Source organism: Somniosus microcephalus, unplaced genomic scaffold (genome assembly GCF_052327205.1).
Source record: "Somniosus microcephalus isolate GS21.2 unplaced genomic scaffold, FLI_Smic_1.0 unresolved_chr8, whole genome shotgun sequence".
In the NCBI taxonomy this organism is placed as follows: Eukaryota; Metazoa; Chordata; class Chondrichthyes; order Squaliformes; family Somniosidae; genus Somniosus; species Somniosus microcephalus.
The window spans coordinates 4,090,591-4,105,342 of record NW_028225186.1 but is presented as its reverse complement, the minus strand read 5'-3'; the positions used below and the strand labels follow the sequence as shown (position 1 = coordinate 4,105,342).

General features: G+C 45.8%; 6 non-coding genes across 6 annotated transcripts; all 6 read left to right on the top strand.

Annotated features, from left to right (window-relative positions):
* Positions 1-2,949: 2,949 nt before the first annotated feature.
* Positions 2,950-3,020, top strand: trnag-ccc (transfer RNA glycine (anticodon CCC)). Its single transcript has one exon. It is a non-coding gene; the product is annotated as a tRNA-Gly (tRNA).
* Positions 3,021-7,734: 4,714 nt separating this feature from the next.
* Positions 7,735-7,806, top strand: trnae-uuc (transfer RNA glutamic acid (anticodon UUC)). Its single transcript has one exon. It is a non-coding gene; the product is annotated as a tRNA-Glu (tRNA).
* Positions 7,807-9,867: 2,061 nt separating this feature from the next.
* trnae-uuc (transfer RNA glutamic acid (anticodon UUC)) lies at positions 9,868-9,939 on the top strand. Its single transcript has one exon. It is a non-coding gene; the product is annotated as a tRNA-Glu (tRNA).
* A 1,036-nt stretch (positions 9,940-10,975) lies between these two features.
* Positions 10,976-11,046, top strand: trnag-acc (transfer RNA glycine (anticodon ACC)). Its single transcript has one exon. It is a non-coding gene; the product is annotated as a tRNA-Gly (tRNA).
* A 2,062-nt stretch (positions 11,047-13,108) lies between these two features.
* Positions 13,109-13,179, top strand: trnag-gcc (transfer RNA glycine (anticodon GCC)). The gene has a single exon. It is a non-coding gene; the product is annotated as a tRNA-Gly (tRNA).
* A 954-nt stretch (positions 13,180-14,133) lies between these two features.
* trnae-uuc (transfer RNA glutamic acid (anticodon UUC)) lies at positions 14,134-14,205 on the top strand. The gene has a single exon. It is a non-coding gene; the product is annotated as a tRNA-Glu (tRNA).
* The last annotated feature ends 547 nt before the right edge of the window (positions 14,206-14,752 follow it).

Genomic DNA, 14,752 nt, shown 5'->3' with positions numbered 1-14,752 from the left:
ATTGAACCTAAAATAATTTTAAACGGTGAGGAACTGTATAAAAGCCTCCTGCATCAATTCCTCGTTAGCATAGTGTTCTCCTTCTGGTTGTCTTTTGTGCGGGGCACTGCGGAACGAGAGAGGACAGGGAAATGCAGATAACAGCGGGAGAAAGCAAGTCTGATCTTTCAAGGGGACAGCACTGGCACGATTGGCCGAATGGCCTCACACTGTACTGCAAGCTTCCATGAATCATATGGATATCTGAGACATACCCACACAAAGTGAGCACACATCTGTGTTCGTGTATGTGTTTGAGTCTTTGTCTCAAGCAGTGCATTACTATTTCCTCTGTGCTTTCCTTGATATTTTGTTGCTGATTATTAAATATCCCGACGGCTTTTCTCTGACTGTGTATCACTGAGAAAAGCACAGAAGCAAATAGATTTCAGGTGGACGCCTACCCGCAATTGATGCTGTGGTTTCTTGAACATGTCGTTTGTGATCTCGCCTAAAAAATGACATCTTGTACGAAAAGTTTGCCTGGCGCGAAAGTGACCTTAATTTCAAAGCAGCAAGGAGGAAAGACTGCATTGTTCTGCTTGCTGGCAGGATATTTTCCATAGTTTCCTTGGTGGTCAAGTGGTTAGGATTCGGTGCTTTCAACGCCGCGGCCCGGGTTCTGATTCCCGTTCAGGGAACCAGTGCTTTTTCTGGCTGTTTGAAATGCCAGCAATCAAAGCACCCGCGCGAAACAATGCTTGCACCTCATCAACCTTTCAACTTTCCACGCAGTTGTGACCCCGGTTCGATTACCGGCTAATGCAGGTTAACATTTTAAACAATTCATTTCATAGCAAACACATCACTTGAGCTTAAATAATATATTAGCTGTATCTGTGCAACTGGATCAAGGGAATGAATGTTCTGCTCCTGTTCCTGTGCAACAGTTTTCAGGGGCTGAATGGCATCCTGTTTTTGTGTAACAGGCTCGATTCTTACTCTGACAGACATTACATTGCTCACTTCCTCGTTAGTATAGTTGTGAGTATCCCCACCTGTCACGCGGGAGACCGGGGTGAAATTCCCCGACGGGGATGAATTTTAACATCCCCAATTTTAAACCTTAGGGCAGCACCTTAACGTGCTCCTTGGAAAAGATCAACAGCGAAAAATTGAACCTAAACTGATTTTAAACGGTGAGGAACTGTATAAAAAGCTCCTGCATCAATTCCTCGTTAGCATAGTGTTCTCCTTCTGTTTGTCTTTTGTGCGGGGCACTGCGGAACGAGAGAGGACAGGGAAATGCAAATAACAGCGGGAGAAAGCACGTCTGATCTTTCAAGGGGACAGCACTGGCACGATTGGCCGAATGGCCTCATACTGTACTGCAAGCTTCCATGAATCATATGGATATCTGAGATATACCCACACAAAGTGAGCACACATCTGTGTTCGTGTATGTGTTTGAGCCTTTGTCTCAAGCAGTGCATTACTATTTCCTCTGTGTTGTCCTTGATATTTTGGTGCTGATTATTCAATATCCCGACGGCTTTTCTCTGACTATGTATCACTGAGAAAAGCACAGAAGCAAATAGATTTCAGGTGGACGCCTACCCGCAATTGATGCTGTGGTTTCTTGAACATGTCGTTTGTGATCGCGCCGAAAAAATGTCATCTGGTACGAAAGGTTTCCCTGGCGCGAAAGTGACCTGAATTTCAAAGCAGCAAGGAGGAAAGACTGCATTGTTCTGCTTGCTGGCAGGATGCTTTCCACAGCTTCCCTGGTGGTCTAGTGGTTAGGATTCGGCGCTTTCACCGCGGCGGCCCGGGTTCGATTCCCGGTCAGTGGAGCCAATGCTTTTTTTGGCTGTTTGAAATGCCAGCAATCAAAGCACCCGCGCGAAACAATGCTTGCACCTCATCAACCTTTCAACTTTCCACGCTGCTGTTGCCTCAACAGTCAGCAGCGCAACATTCGGTACCGAGGTGCAACATTCACTTCCTTGCCTTCTGTAAAATGCCTGCTGTTTCAAAGTCAGCAGGAAATGACATTGGGAAGAAGACTCCTTAAATGCCCACATTTATGTGTACCTCACAGTGTCAGAACAGTCACGGTGATTATCGGCATTCCATGTATTATTTTGCCGACTGCATCTCCCTAACAAACTTAGCTGATCACAGCACGGCTGTCAGTCAACTCATTGCCAGTGTGAAGAATGCAACATTAGCTACGTGTTCAAGACTCGAATGACAGAGTACCTGGGCCGTGATAATTTATCCTGATATTCATGAGGCCTTAACATTCGCTGCATAAGACAATTCTACCTCTGGTTACCATCCCTCCTGCCATTGGAAAGCGGTTGTCTTTATTTCCTCTATCAAAAGCCATTGTAATTTTGCAAGCCTTTATTAAATTTCCTCTTAGCCTCCAGAGGAAAGCAATTCCAGCTTGTCCACCCCATCAACATAACTGAAATCGCTTGTCCCTCGGGCCACACTGTAAGACGTCAAACGAGTTCTGTATGTCGGGGAGTCAAGGGTTATGGGTAGCGGGCGGAAAAGTTGCGTTTTGTCGAAGATCTCATCAGCCACGAACTTATTAAATGGCGGGGCTCGAGGAGCTGAATGGCCCAATCCTGCTCCGATTTATTCTTTTGGGGAACGTTAGTTTCTTAATTATGTAATTTTTGAGAAGCTAAACAACGTTGGAAGGAAACTCCCACGGCACCTAGAAAAGTGGAAAATCTTAGCTCAACCGTGAGCTCATGCACCTGAGAGGTTAACCCTGTGATTCTCTATCCACGGATCTTCCAGGACCTTCGAAGTGTTTCCAGCATTTAGTCAACAATTCCAGATGCAGTATCTGCTGCATTTAGCTTTTTATGTTAACGCAGTGTCCCCGCTTGTATTAACAAAAGCCAAAAATAAATTGTAGCTACCAGAAAATGGAATTTGTTAACTCGGCGTGCATTGGTGGTTCAGGGGTAGAATTCTCGCTTCCCACGCGGGTGACCCGGGTTCGATTCCCGGCCAATGCAGTTTAACATTTTAAACAATTCATTTCATAGCAAACACATCACTTGAGCATAAATAATATATTAGCTGTATCTGTGCAACTGGATCAAGGGAATGAATGTTCTGCTCCTGTTCCTGTGCAACAGTTTTCAGGGGATGAATGGCATCCTGTTCCTGTGTAACAGGCTCGATTCTTACTCTGACAGACATTACATTGCTCACTTCCTCGTTAGTATAGTTGTGAGTATCCCCACCTGTCATGCGGGAGACCGGGGTGAAATTCCCCGACGGGGAGGAATTTTAACATCCCCAATTTTAAACCTTTGGGCAGCACCTTAACGTGCTCCTTGGAAAAGATCAACAGCGAAAAATTGAACCTAAAATAATTTTAAACGGTGAGGAACTGTATAAAAAGCTCCTGCATCAATTCCTCGTTAGCACAGTGTTCTCCTTCTGTTTGTCTTTTGTGCGGGGCACTGCGGAACGAGAGAGGACAGGGAAATGCAGATAACAGCGGGAGTAAGCACGTCTGATCTTTCAAGGGGACAGCACTGGCACGATTGGCCGAATGGCCTCATACTGTACTGCAAGCTTCCATGAATCATATGGATATCTGAGACATACCCACACAAAGTGAGCACACATCTGTGTTCGTGTATGTGTTTAAGCCTTTGTCTCAAGCAGTGCATTAATATTTCCTCTGTGTTGTCCTTGATATTTTGGTGCTGATTATTCAATATCCCGACGGCTTTTCTCTGACTGTGTATCACTGAGAAAAGCACAGAAGCAAATAGATTTCAGGTGGACGCCTACCCGCAATTGATGCTGTGGTTTCTTGAACATGTCATTTGTGATCTCGCCTAAAAAATGACATCTTGTACGAAAAGTTTGCCTGGCGCGAAAGTGACCTGAATTTCAAAGCAGCAAGGAGGAAAGACTGCATTGTTCTGCTTGCTGGCAGGATGCTTTCCGCAGCTTCCCTGGTGGTCTAGTGGTTAGGATTCGGCGCTTTCACCGCCGCGGCCCGGGTTTGAATTCCAGGTCAGCGAATCAGTGCTTTTTCTGGCTGTTTGAAATGCCAGCAATCAAAGCACCCGCGCGAAACAATGCTTGCACCTCATCAACCTTTCAACTTTCCACGCTGCTGTTGCCTCAACAGTCAGCAGCGCAACATTCGGTACCGAGGTGCAACATTCACTTCCTTGCCTTCTTTAAAATGCCTGCTGTTTCAAAGTCAGCAGGAAATGACATTGGGAACAAGACACCTTAAATGCCCACATTTATGTGTACCTCACAGTGTCAGAACAGTCACGGTTATTATCCGCCTTCCATGTATTATTTTGCCGACTGCATCTCCCCAACAAACTTAGCTGATCACAGCACGGCTATCAGTGAACTCATTGCCAGTGTGAAAAATGCCACATTAGCTACGTGTGCAAGACTCGAATGACAGAGTACCTGGGCCGTGATAACTTATCCTGATATTCATGAGGCCTTAACATTCGCTGCATAAGACAATTCTACCTCTGGTTACCATCCCTTCTGCCATTGGAAAGCGTTTGTCTTTATTTCCTCTATCAAAAGACATTGTAATTTTGCAAGCCATTATTAAATTTCATCTTAGCCTCCAGAGGAAAGCAATTCCAGCTTGTCCACACCATCAACATAACTGAAGTCGCTTGTCCCTCGGGCCACACTGTAAGACGTCAAACGAGTTCTGTATGTCGGGGAGTCAAGGGTTATGGGGAGCGGGCGGAAATGTAGCGTTGTGTCGAAGATCTCATCAGTCACGAACTTATTCAATGTCGGGGCTAGAGGGGCCGAATGGCCCAATCCAGCTCCTATTTATTCTTTTGGAGAAGGTTAGTTTCTTAATTATGTAATTTTTGAGTAGCTAAAAAACGTTGGAAGGAAACTCCCACGGCACCTAGAAAAGTGCAAAATCTTAGCTCTGCCGTGAGCTCATGCATCTGAGAGGTTAACCTTTGATTCTCTGTCCACAGATCTTCCAGGACCTTCGAAGTGTTTCCAGCATTTAGTCAACAATTCCAGATGCAGTATCTGCTGCATTTTGCATTTCATGTTAACGCAGTGTCCCCGCTTGTATTAACAAAAGCCAAAAATAAATTGTAGCTCCCAGAAAATGGAATTTGCTTACTCGGTGAGCATTGGTGGTTCAGCGGTCGAATTCTCGCCTGCCACGCAGGGGACCCGGTTTCGATTCCCGGCCAATGCAGGATAACATTTTAAACAATTCATTTCATAGCAAACACATCACTTGAGCATAAATAATATATTAGTTGTATCTTGGCAACTGGATCAAGGGTATGAATGTTCTGCTCCTGTTCCTGTGCAACAGCTTTCAGGTGCTGAATGGCATCCTGTTTCTGTGTAACAGGCTCGATTCTTACTCTGACAGACATTACATTGCTCACTTCCTCGTTAGTATAGTTGTGAGTATCCCCACCTGTCACGCGGGAGACCGGGGTGAAATTCCCCGACGGGGAGGAATTTTAACATCCCCAATTTTAAACCTTTGGGCAGCACCTTAACGTGCTCATTGGAAAAGATCAACAGCGAAAAATTGAACCTAAAATAATTTTAAACGGTGAGGAACTGTATAAAAAGCTCCTGCATCAATTCCTCGTTAGCACAGTGTTCTCCTTCTGTTTGTCTTTGTCTCAAGTAGTGCATTACTATTTCCTCTGTGTTGTCCTTGATATTTTGGTGCTGATTATTCAATATCCCGACGGCTTTTCTCTGACTGTGTATCACTGAGAAATGCACAGAAGCAAATAGATTTCAGGTGGACGCCTACCCGCAATTGATGCTGTGGTTTCTTGAACATGTCGTTTGTGATCTCGCCTAAAAAATGACATCTTGTACGAAAAGTTTGCCTGGCGCGAAAGTGACCTGAATTTCAAAGCAGCAAGGAGGAAAGACTGCATTGTTCTGCTTGCTGGCAGGATGCTTTCCGCAGCTTCCCTCGTGGTCTAGTGGTTAGGATTCGTCGTCTTTCACTGCCGCGGCCCGGGTTTGAATTCCAGGTCAGGGAACCAGTGCTTTTTCTGGCTGTTTGAAATGCCATCAATCAAAGCACCCGCGTTTGTCTTTATTTCCTCTATCAAAAGCCATTGTAATTTTGCAATCCTTTATTAAATTTCATCTTAGCCTCCAGAGGATAGCAATTCCAGCTTGTCCACACCATCAACATAACTGAAGTCGCTTGTCCCTCGGGCCACACTGTAAGACGTCAAACGAGTTCTGTATGTCGGGGAGTCAAGGGTTATGGGGAGCGGGCGGAAAAGTTGCGTTGTGTCGAAGATCTCATCAGCCACGTACTTATTAAATGGCGGGGCTCGAGGGGCCGAATGGCCCAATCCAGCTCCTATTTATTCTTTTGGGGAAGGTTAGTTTCTTAATTATGTAATTTTTGAGCAGCTAAACAACTTTGGAAGGAAACTCCCACAGCACCGAGAAAAGTGCAAAATCTTAGCTCTGCCGTGAGCTCATGCACCTGAGAGGTTAACCCTGTGATTCTCTGTCCACAGATCTTCCAGGACCTTCGAAGTGTTTCCAGCATTTAGTCAACAATTCCAGATGCAGTATCTGCTGCATTTTGCTTTTTATGTTAACGCAGTGTCCCCGCTTGTATTAACAAAAGCCAAAAATAAATTGTCGCTGCCAGAAAATGGAATTTCTCAACTCGGCGTGCATTGGTGGTTCAGGGGTAGAATTCTCGCCTGCCGCGCGGGGACCCGGGTTCGATTCCCGGCCAATGCAGGATAACATTTTAAACAATTCATTTCATAGCAAACACATCACTTGAGCGTAAATAATATATTAGCTGCATCTGTGCAACTGGATCAAGGGTATGAATGTTCTGCTCCTGTTCCTGTGCAACAGCTTTCAGGGGCTGAATGGCATCCTGTTCCTGTGTAACAGGCTCGATTCTTACTCTGACAGACATTACATTGCTCACTTCCTCGTTAGTGTAGTTGTGTGTATCCCCACCTGTCACGCGGGAGACCGGGGTGAAATTCCCCGACGGGGAGGAATTTTAACATCCCCAATTTTAAACGTTTTGGCAGCACCTTAAAGCGCTCCTTGGAAAAGATCAACAGCGAAAGATTGAACCTAAAACAATTTTAAACGGTGAGGAACTGCATAAAAACCTCCTGCATCAATTCCTCGTTAGCATAGTGTTCTCCTTCTGTTTGTCTTTTGTGCGGGGCACTGCGGAACGAGAGAGGACAGGGAAATGCAGATAACAGCGGGAGAAAGCACGTCTGATCTTTCAAGTGGACGGCACTGGCACGATTGGCCGAATGGCCTCACACTGTACTGCACGCCTCCATGAATCATATGGATATCTGAGACATACTCACACAAAGTGAGCACACATCTGTGTTCGTGCATATGTTTGAGTCTTTGTCTCAAGCAGTGCATTACTGTTTCCTCTGTATTGTCCTTGATATTTTGGTGCTGATTATTCAATATCCCGACGGCTTTTCTCTGACTGTGTACCTCTGAGAAAAGCACAGAAGCAAATAGATTTCAGGTGGACGCCTACACGCACTTGATGCTGTGGTTTCCTGAACATGTCCTTTGTGATCTCGCCTAAAAAATGTCATCTTGTACGAAAAGTTTGCCTGGCGTGAAAGTGACCTGAATTTCAAAGCAGCAAGGAGGAAAGACTGCCTTGTTCTGCTTGCTGGCAGGCCGCTTCTCACACCTTCCCTGGTGGTCTAGTGGATAGGATTCGGCGCTTTCACCGCCGCGGCCCGGGTTCGATTCCCGGTTAGGGAACCAGTGTGTTTTCTGGCTGTTTGAAATGCCAGCAATCAAAGCACCCGCGCGAAACAATGCTTGCACCTCATCAACCTTTCAATTTTCCACACCGCTGCTGTTGCCTCAACAGTCAGCAGCGCATCATTCGGTACCGAGGTGCAACATTCGCTTCCTTGCCTCACAGTGTCAGAACAGTCACGGTTATTATCCGTCTTCCATGTATTATTTTGCCGACTGCATCTCCCTAACAAACTTAGCTGATCACAGCACGGCTATCAGTCAACTCATTGCCAGTGTGAAAAATGCCACATTAGCAACGTGTGCAAGACTCGAATGACAAAGTAACTGGGCCGTGATAACTTATCCTGATATTCATGAGGCCTTAACATTCGCTGCATAAGACAATTCTACCTCTGGTTACCATCCCTCCTGCCATTGGAAAGCGTTTGTCTTTATTTCCTCTATCAAAACCCATTGTAATTTTGCAAGCCTCTATTAAATTTCCTCTTAGCCTTCAGAGGAAAGCAATCCCAGCTTCTCCACACTATCCCTCGGGCCACACTGTAAGACGTCAAACGGGTTCTGTATGTCTGATAGACATATATTTCAGCTACAGGGGAGTCAAAGGTTATGGGGAACGGGCGGCAAAGTTGCGTTGTGTCGAAGATCTCATCAGCCACGAACTTTTTAAATGGCGGGCTCGAGGGGCCGAATGGCCCAATCCTGCTCCTATTTTTTCTTTTGGGGAAGGTTAGTTTCTTAATTATGTAATTTTTGAGCAGCTAAACAACGTTGGAAGGAAACTCCCACGGGACGTAGAAAAGTGCAAAATTTTAGCTCTACCGAGAGCTCATGCACCTGAGAGGTTAACCCTGTGTTTCTCTGTCCACAGATCTTCCAGGACCTTCGAAGTGTTTCCAGCATTTAATCAACAATTCCAGATGCAGTATCTGCTGCATATTGCTTTTTATGTTAACGCAGTGTCCGCGCTTGTATTAACAAAAGTCAAAAATAAATTGTAGCTACCAGAAAATAGAATCGATTAAGTCGGCGTGCATTGGTGGTTCAGGGGTAGAATTCTCGCCTGCCACGCGGGAGACCCGGGTTCGATTCCCGGCCAATGAAGGCTAATTTTTTTAACAATTCATTTCATAGCAAACACATCACATGAGCATAAATAATTTATTAGCTGTACCTGTGCAAGTGGATCAAGGGTATGAATGTTCTGCTCCTGTTCCTGTGCAACAGCTTTGAGGGGCTGAATGGCATCCTGTTCCTGTGTAACAGGCTCGATTCTTACTCTGACAGACATTGCATTGCTCACTTCCTCGTTAGTCTCGTTGTGAGTATCCCCGCCTGTCACGCGGGAGACCGGGGTGAAAATCCCCGACGGGAAGGAATTTTAACATCCCCAATTTTAAACGTTTTGGCAGCACCTTAAAGCGCTCCTTGGAAAAGATCAAAAGCGAAAGATTGAACCTAAAACAATTATAAACGGTGAGGAACTGCATAAAAACCTCCTGCATCAATTCCTCGTTAGCATAGTGTTCTCCTTCTGTTTGTCTTTTGTGCGGGGCACTGCGGAACGAGAGAGGACAGGGAAATGCAGATAACAGCGGGAGAAAGCACGTCTGATCTTTCAAGTGGACAGCACTGGCACGATTGGCCGAATGGCCTCACACTGTACTGCACGCCTCCATGAATCATATGGATATCTGAGACATACTCACACAAAGTGAGCACACATCTGTGTTCGTGCATATGTTTGAGTCTTTGTCTCAAGCAGTGCATTACTGTTTCCTCTGTATTGTCCTTGATATTTTGGTGCTGATTATTCAATATCCCGGCGGCTTTTCTCTGACTGTGTATCTCTGAGAGAAGCACAGAAGCAAATAGATTTCAGGTGGACGCCTACACGCACTTGATGCTGTGGTTTCCTGAACATGTCCTTTGTGATCTCGCCTAAAAGATGTCATCTTGTACGAAAAGTTTGCCTGGCGTGAAAGTGACCTGAATTTCAAAGCAGCAAGGAGGAAAGACTGCCTTGTTCTGCTTGCTGGCAGGCCGCTTCGCACAGCTTCCCTGGTGGTCTAGTGGATAGGATTCGGCGCTTTCACCGCCGCGACCCGGGTTCGATTCCCGGTCAGGGAACCAGTGCGTTTTCTGGATGTTTGAAATGCCAGCAATCAAAGCACCCGCGCGAAACAATGCTTGCACCTCATCAACCTTTCAATTTTCCACACCGCTGCTGTTGCCTCAACAGTCAGCAGCGCATCATTCGGTACCGAGGTGCAGCATTCGCTTCCTTGCCTCGCAGTGTCAGAACAGTCACGGTTATTATCCGTCTTCCATGTATTATTTTGCCGACTGCATCTCCCTAACAAACTTAGCTGATCACAGCACGGCTATCAGTCAACTCATTGCCAGTGTGAAAAATGCCACATTAGCAACGTGTGCAAGACTCGAATGACAGAGTAACTGGGCCGTGATAACTTATCCTGATATTCATGAGGCCTTAACATTCGCTGCATAAGACAATTCTACCTCTGGTTACCATCCCTCCTGCCATTGGAAAGCGTTTGTCTTTATTTCCTCTATCAAAACCCATTGTAATTTTGCAAGCCTCTGTTAAATTTCCTCTTAGCCTCCAGAGGAAAGCAATCCCAGCTTCTCCACACTATCCCTCGGGCCACACTGTAAGACGTCAAACGGGTTCTGTATGTCTGATAGACATATATTTCAGCTACAGGGGAGTCAAAGGTTATGGGGAACGGGCGGCAAAGTTGCGTTGTGTCGAAGATCTCATCAGCCACGAACTTTTTAAATGGCGGGCTCGAGGGGCCGAATGGCCCAATCCTGCTCCTATTTTTTCTTTTGGGGAAGGTTAGTTTCTTAATTATGTAATTTTTGAGCAGCTAAACAACGTTGGAAGGAAACTCCCACGGGACGTAGAAAAGTGCAAAATCTTAGCTCTACCGAGAGCTCATGAACCTGAGAGGTTAACCCTGTGTTTCTCTGTCCACAGATCTTCGAGGACCTTCGAAGTGTTTCCAGCATTTAATCAACAATTCCAGATGCAGTATCTGCTGCATATTGCTTTTTATGTTAACGCAGTGTCCCCGCTTGTATTAACAAAAGTCAAAAATAAATTGTAGCTACCAGAAAATAGAATCGATTAAGTCGGCGTGCATTGGTGGTTCAGGGGTAGAATTCTCGCCTACCACGCGGGAGACCCGGGTTCGATTCCCGGCCAATGCAGGCTAATTTTTTTAACAATTCATTTCATAGCAAACACATCACATGAGCATAAATAATTTATTAGCTGTACCTCTGCAAGTGGATCAAGGGTATGAATGTTCTGCTCCTGTTGCTGTGCAACAGATTTGAGGGGCTGAATGGCATCCTGTTCCTGTGTAACAGGCTCGATTCTTACTCTGACAGACATTGCATTGCTCACTTCCTCGTTAGTCTCGTTGTGAGTATCCCCGCCTGTCACGCGGGAGACCGGGGTGAAATTCCCCGACGGGAAGGAATTTTAACATCCCCAATTTTAAACGTTTTGGCAGCACCTTAAAGCGCTCCTTGGAAAAGATCAACAGCGAAAGATTGAACCTAAAACAATTTTAAACGGTGAGGAACTGCATAAAAACCTCCTGCATCAATTCCTCGTTAGCATAGTGTTCTCCTTCTGTTTGTCTTTTGTGCGGGGCACTGCGGAACGAGAGAGGACAGGGAAATGCAGAAAACAGCGGGAGAAAGCACGTCTGATCTTTCAAGTGAACAGCACTGGCACGATTGGCCGAATGGTCTCACACTGTACTGCACGCCTCCATGAATCATATGGATATCTGAGACATACTCACAAAAAGTGAGCACACATCTGTGCTCGTGCATATGTTTGAGTCTTTGTCTCAAGCAGTGCATTACTGTGTCCTCTGTATTGTCCTTGATATTTTGGTGCTGATTATTCAATATCCCGACGGCTTTTCTCTGACTGTGTATCTCTGAGAAAAGCACAGAAGCAAATAGATTTCAGGTGGACGCCTACACGCACTTGATGCTGTGGTTTCCTGAACATGTCCTTTGTGATCTCGCCTAAAAAATGTCATCTTGTCCGAAAAGTTTGCCTGGCGTGAAAGTGACCTGAATTTCAAAGCAGCAAGGAGGAAAGACTGCCTTGTTCTGCTTGCTGGCAGGCCGCTTCTCACAGCTTCACTGGTGGTCTAGTGGATAGGATTCGGCGCTTTCACCGCCGCGGCCCGGGTTCGATTCCCGGTCAACGAACCAGTGCGTTTTCTGGATGGTTGAAATGCCAGCAATCAAAGCATCCGCGCGAAACAATGCTTGCACCTCATCAACCTTTCAATTTTCCACACCGCTGCTGTTGCCTCAACAGTCAGCAGCGCATCATTCGGTACCGAGGTGCAGCATTCGCTTCCTTGCCTCGCAGTGTCAGAACAGTCACGGTTATTATCCGTCTTCCATGTATTATTTTGCCGACTGCATCTCCCTAACAAACTTAGCTGATCACAGCACGGCTATCAGTCAACTCATTGCCAGTGTGAAAAATGCCACATTAGCAACGTGTGCAAGACTCGAATGACAGAGTAACTGGGCCGTGATAACTTATCCTGATATTCATGAGGCCTTAACATTCGCTGCATAAGACAATTCTACCTCTGGTTACCATCCCTCCTGCCATTGGAAAGCGTTTGTCTTTATTTCCTCTATCAAAACTCATTGTAATTTTGCAAGCCTCTATTAAATTTCCTCTTAGCCTCCAGAGGAAAGCAATCCCAGCTTCTCCACACTATCCCTCGGGCCACACTGTAAGACGTCAAACGGGTTCTGTATGTCTGATAGACATATATTTCAGCTACAGGGGAGTCAAAGGTTATGGGGAACGGGCGGCAAAGTTGCGTTGTGTCGAAGATCTCATCAGCCACGAACTTTTTAAATGACGGGCTCGAGGGGCCGAATGGCCCAATCCTGCTCCTATTTTTTCTTTTGGGGAAGGTTAGTTTCTTAATTATGTAATTTTTGAGCAGCTAAACAACGTTGGAAGGAAACTCCCACGGGACGTAGAAAAGTGCAAAATCTTAGCTCTACCGAGAGCTCATGCACCTGAGAGGTTAACCCTGTGTTTCTCTGTCCACAGATCTTCCAGGATCTTCGAAGTGTTTCCAGCATTTAATCAACAATTCCAGATGCAGTATCTGCTGCATATTGCTTTTTATGTTAACGCAGTGTCCCCGCTTGTATTAACAAAAGTCAAAAATAAATTGTAGCTACCAGAAAATAGAATCGATTAAGTCGGCGTGCATTGGTGGTTCAGGGGTAGAATTCTCGCCTGCCACGCGGGAGACCCGGGTTCGATTCCCGGCCAATGCAGGCTAATTTTTTTAACAATTCATTTCATAGCAAACACATCACATGAGCATAAATAATTTATTAGCTGTACCTGTGCAAGTGGATCAAGGGTATGAATGTTCTGCTCCTGTTGCTGTGCAACAGATTTGAGGGGCTGAATGGCATCCTGTTCCTGTGTAACAGGCTCGATTCTTACTCTGACAGACATTGCATTGCTCACTTCCTCGTTAGTCTCGTTGTGAGTATCCCCGCCTGTCACGCGGGAGACCGGGGTGAAATTCCCCGACGGGAAGGAATTTTAACATCCCCAATTTTAAACGTTTTGGCAGCACCTTAAAGCGCTCCTTGGAAAAGATCAACAGCGAAAGATTGAACCTAAAACAATTTTAAACGGTGAGGAACTGCATAAAAACCTCCTGCATCAATTCCTCGTTAGCATAGTGTTCTCCTTCTGTTTGTCTTTTGTGCGGGGCACTGCGGAACGAGAGAGGACAGGGAAATGCAGAAAACAGCGGGAGAAAGCACGTCTGATCTTTCAAGTGAACAGCACTGGCACGATTGGCCGAATGGTCTCACACTGTACTGCACGCCTCCATGAATCATATGGATATCTGAGACATACTCACAAAAAGTGAGCACACATCTGTGTTCGTGCATATGTTTGAGTCTTTGTCTCAAGCAGTGCATTACTGTGTCCTCTGTATTGTCCTTGATATTTTGGTGCTGATTATTCAATATCCCGACGGCTTTTCTCTGACTGTGTATCTCTGAGAAAAGCACAGAAGCAAATAGATTTCAGGTGGACGCCTACACGCACTTGATGCTGTGGTTTCCTGAACATGTCCTTTGTGATCTCGCCTAAAAGATGTCATCTTGTACGAAAAGTTTGCCTGGCGTGAAAGTGACCTGAATTTCAAAGCAGCAAGGAGGAAAGACTGCCTTGTTCTGCTTGCTGGCAGGCCGCTTCGCACAGCTTCCCTGGTGGTCTAGTGGATAGGATTCGGCGCTTTCACCGCCGCGGCCCGGGTTCGATTCCCGGTCAGGGAACCAGTGCGTTTTCTGGATGTTTGAAATGCCAGCAATCAAAGCACCCGCGCGAAACAATGCTTGCACCTCATCAACCTTTCAATTTTCCACACCGCTGCTGTTGCCTCAACAGTCAGCAGCGCATCATTCGGTACCGAGGTGCAGCATTCGCTTCCTTGCCTCGCAGTGTCAGAACAGTCACGGTTATTATCCGTCTTCCATGTATTATTTTGCCGACTGCATCTCCCTAACAAACTTAGCTGATCACAGCACGGCTATCAGTCAACTCATTGCCAGTGTGAAAAATGCCACATTAGCAACGTGTGCAAGACTCGAATGACAGAGTAACTGGGCCGTGATAACTTATCCTGATATTCATGAGGCCTTAACATTCGCTGCATAAGACAATTCTACCTTATGATTTGGACAGATTGGGCGGATAAATGGCAGATGCACTATAATGTGGACAAGTGCGAAGTTATCCACCTTGGGTTCAGGAACGGGAGGGCAAATTATTATTTAAATGGCAATAGATTGGGAGAGGGGGAAGTACAGAGAGACCTGGGTG